This window comes from Pistacia vera, unplaced genomic scaffold, assembly GCF_008641045.1.
Source record: "Pistacia vera cultivar Batoury unplaced genomic scaffold, PisVer_v2 Contig393, whole genome shotgun sequence".
NCBI lineage: Eukaryota > Viridiplantae > Streptophyta > Magnoliopsida > Sapindales > Anacardiaceae > Pistacia > Pistacia vera.
The window spans coordinates 112,859-117,465 of record NW_022196216.1 but is presented as its reverse complement, the minus strand read 5'-3'; the positions used below and the strand labels follow the sequence as shown (position 1 = coordinate 117,465).

General features: G+C 42.7%; 1 pseudogene; it reads right to left on the bottom strand.

Annotated features, from left to right (window-relative positions):
* Window positions 1-3,671: 3,671 nt before the first annotated feature.
* Window positions 3,672-4,240, bottom strand: LOC116141136 (annotated as a pseudogene).
* Window positions 4,241-4,607: the final 367 nt, after the last annotated feature.

Below are 4,607 nucleotides of genomic sequence, written 5' to 3'. Positions count from 1 at the left end.
GACCTACTGATGAACGAATTGGTCTAGCAGTCTGGACTAAAACAGCCCCATTCCAGCTCCTGAGCGTCTGTTGAATCTCGAAGGGAAGACTCAAAATGGGTGGTATCGATAAACGGGCATGGTGGCATAGCCGTTTTGAGTGTGTCAAAGGCCTCCTGAGCTTCAAACTCCAGCAAAAGAATTTTTCTTAATAATTGGGTAAGAGGTTTAGCTATGGAAACCGTAACCTTTTACAAAACCGCCGTATATCTGTGAGTCCTAAAAAAACCTCTCAAGCTTTTCACTTGTTGGTGCCGGCCAGGATATCATGGCTTCAATTTTTTGTGGGTCAGCCTCCACCCCGCTGGCTGATATTAAATGGGCCACAGACTCTAACCTGTGGGAGCAAGAGACACTCTTTTGGTCACCACCCGGGCGTTATCTTGCAAACTCGGAAAGTTTGGCGTAATGTTGTCATGTGGGTATTCATGTCAATGCTCATAGATGGAATATCATCAAAAAACCGAGAATGAACTTCCGTATAAGAGTGGTTGATATGGTATGCAAAGGGCCCTGAAAAGTGACGGTGCATTTTAAACGAAGGGGCATCACAAAGAATTCATAATGGCCCTCGTGGGTACAGGAAAGATCTGTCTTCGGAATGTCCTATGTCTTTAACCCGAATTTGATGATACCCGACTTCAAATCTAACTTGGAGAAGAAGTTGCCCTGCTGAGCTATCAAACGACTCGTTTAACTCAATGGAATGGAAACTTGTTGGGGACGGTAATGCATATTAAGCTTTAAGTCACAAAACTGCCAACTCCCATCAATTTTTCCTAACTAAACATGGGAGATGGCATAGGGGTTGAGCTAGGCTGGATTAATTCCGGCATCCTCATTTCCAAACTAACCTTTCATATGGCCATTTTCTGAAGGTAAAGGTATTATATGTAGTCTGATATGGGGTGGTTTGATGGCCTGGTTGCAGGGTACATGGCATGGTCAAAGTGTCTTACGGGGAGGAGTTCATAGTGGCTTGGTCAAAGGACTTGGGAAAATCAGTTCAGCAACTTATGGCCATCGCAGGCTCATTTATGTGCTCGGTCCTCCCTGGACTCTATGTAACAACTACACTACCCCCACATATCCAATCCCCCATTCTAACGGCAAGATCCAAGTAATGTTTTTAAAGAACTATCCGTTTCACCAGTGAGGACGGATCTCCCCTGAGTACTAATCTGCGACACCTTCCACTCATAAATGCCATCATCAATTTGCCCCAAATATGTATCACATCACCCAAAGTGTAACCACGTATCCGAGGATCACATCAGCTCCACCCGTTGGAAAGGAAAGAAATCCTGTTGCACATCATCCTTGCATTTCTAACTTTAATTCGCACATCATCCCTTCACCCTTGATTTTGAATAATTCCCACATGCCCCAAAAGACATTGGTGCCATATCAATCGGGATTATAATTTTCGCCATATCCTGTGAAGATGAAGTTATGGGTTAGGCTTCCAACTTGTTATCCAAAACCACTACCCTCACCAATCAACCCGCAAAACTTCATGTTCGATTCGGACGTAAGTACCCACGATGGATGTCATGGATAACGATAGAGGGTGACCTAGACGGAGCTTTCAGACCTCGGTTCACTGAGATTCCTCCTTGTCAGGTTCCATCGTCATTCCAGTGCAGAGAAACTTGAAGAGAGATCGAATTTTTGCACCTTGGATTGGGCACGAATTTTCGCTTCATTCCAGCGAAAACACAGCACACTTGTCGCGCTTATACTGTAGATCCGCTTCATGTCAAGTCGGTCGGAATCCATTCATTTCTGGGGTGGGTGGTTGTTCCACCCATCGTCTTCTCTCTCGCTACCCAAACCGATTATTTTGCCCTGTGTCTAGAGGTTTGGTCCCACAGTTGCCCATTTTGTCGTCCCAGAATGAGAAATGGAGACCTGATTGTAGCTATCGGGTTTTACCATTGGGGCTCTTAAAAATCTGGGCTGTATCTGTCCAGGACCCAGTTTTTCTCGCATTATCTAGGGCCATGCGTCCATAATCCCAAATAGGGTTAGACTATTACTTCCTAAGCTACAGCCGTATTCCTATTTTCTAGTAAATTGCACCCAATTCCCATCAAAAGCTCTTCTCCTAGCTCACTTGAGGGGCTGATAACTCTTCAAAACTGTTCGCGAAACTCAGTCACGTAACAGTTTGCCTTACGCCACCAGGTGTTCATAGGCAATCCCTTACGACTGATCGGAACACTCTTTACCAGTGCTGCTTTTGAAGGAACTCCAGGAAGTTTGGTGACTAGAACCGCTACCCAATGGCTACCGTTCAAGGCTCGGCCCTCCATACCACACAGCGTTGCCTGAACCTATCTCCTTCTCTTCATACTTATGACCGCAAAGACCGATCATCCTGAAAGTCACCAAAGGATCCAACGTTTAAATAGGGTGTTCAGTGTTCGCATACTTCTTGTCCTCCCTTCTCTTTGTCGTGGCTGTTTTTTCATTCAGAGTTCTTTGTTGGGAAGGAGGTGGTGTCCCTCCGATGAGAGATATGATTTCTCCCTTACTGTATTTTTCATCCTCTCTCCCTGAGATGCATTAGCTCGCGCATGCTCGTAACGTACTCCCTCACTTCCCAGGTCAGTTTTCAGTATCCACGTTCCTTTACGTCTCATTCTTTTTCTACGTTTTCGTATTCTGGTCTCCATCTTGGGTTTGACCATCCCCAAACTTGGCTCATGATTACCAAATTGATGAGACACACAGTCCAAACACACAAGTATACGTATAAAAACTCAGAACACACACTGTACTGAACTACGGATTATATATATATAGAGAATTAAAATGACATGAGAACTCTGCAAGCAGCAGATGATAACAACAATGGCAAAAACGATAACAAGCAATAACAAAGATAAAAGATTGCTAGCACTTCGAGGGTCTAGCACCTCCCAACATTTCCCTGGTTTTTCCCCCCCTCTACAGCTAGCTACTGCTCTCTTTATATATAACTGAATTCACACTTTCCGCACTCCCTTACATGGAGATTCCCCTTAACTAATTCTAATCTAAATTCCCCTTGCTGCCCTCGTCCACTGAAATGACCAGGTTGCCCTTTTTCTTCCTCTTTTTGTACACTTTGGTTATAGGAGGCGTATCAGCTTTCCTCTTTGAGTGAGATACGGGATCTTATCAGAAGAGGAGTTTGGTTAGGATTCTGATCCTAGTTATGGACTGCTGCGGGCGAATGGGTCGGACCCAGTTCAACTTAACTTAGGAGATGACCTAACTCATAAAATAGGTAGTTCCCAATGTATTTTAAGTGTGGGTCCAATCAGGATTAGGCCGAGGCTTTGGGCCGTCACTTATCACTGTTACGTTTGACTTCATCAGACCCAATACGAATTTTGGCCCATACACTATCCCAATATTTAAGGTTTTGTTTTGTTTTCTTTATCCCCACATAAGACTGATAGAGACACAATTCATAAAATAAAGGACAACTTGTACTATATATTTATCAACTCGAATTTCATTAATCTGCGAATTGAAGCCAATACATTATTGTTTATGAAATACATTAATAATTAATAATAATGCATTATTTTTTATTCTTATGCTTGATCGTGGTTTATTTGAATTAAAAAAGGGCAAAGAAATCACCAGCATTCATAGAAACTGATATTAACGGGAACCCTGAAATATTCTTCCCCCTCAAAGGCATCAGTCATGAAAGTTGCAATACCTCTAGCCATGAAGAAGTCACCAGTTCCTCCAATCACTGGAATCTCCCTAGTCTTTTCCAAGAATGGATCAACCCTAGCTAAGGTTATATATGATTCCCTTGTGATCCGTAGAATTGAACAAAAAAGAGAAACCAAACCAAGTACTAAAGGTTTGTTTCCCATCGTATAAATAAAGCCCTTGTGCATGTCCAATTGGGGCTGAATGCAGATTGTTTTCTAAGGTAATAGGGTCATCGAACACAATTATGTCGCCAAAATGGTTTTGTTCGGCTAAGATAGTCTTGTTGCCCTAAGCCGGTGCAGCTACAATTGCTGAAGTTGCGTTCTCTGCTTTTCGTCCATTGTAAAGTATGTCATGAAAGTAGACCACAAGCGTTTTACAAGGCTTGCGTGATTTTTTTTTATGAGTGGCTGAAGCCTGAAGACGTAGAGACGATCAACAGGAGACAGAAGAAAAGTGAAATGAGTTTGGTAGATCCCATTTCTTGTTATAAAAGTCTATTGCATAATTGTATCGATCAGCGGACCAGTAATTTTTTATTTGATCCCTCAAAACCGCAGATATATAATGGCATAATGAGATTGCTGTTAGAGTGTTGGCTTCATACAGTGACGTTTTATCATTAAGTGGGACGACGTCGTTTTGAGTCAAGCAAAGATTAATCCTGTCTGTTGGCTGGCTGAGCATCCAACGGTGGCAAATCAGTCTGATAGTCAACAGTATAAAAGCATGGCAATAGTCTCTCCTCAACAGTTAAAACCCTTTTTCGTGTTTTTCTTCTTTTCTCTGTAAAACGAAAAGCCTCCATTAGGGTTTGGGTATAGTCTTGATCTTGAATCTGTAACAGG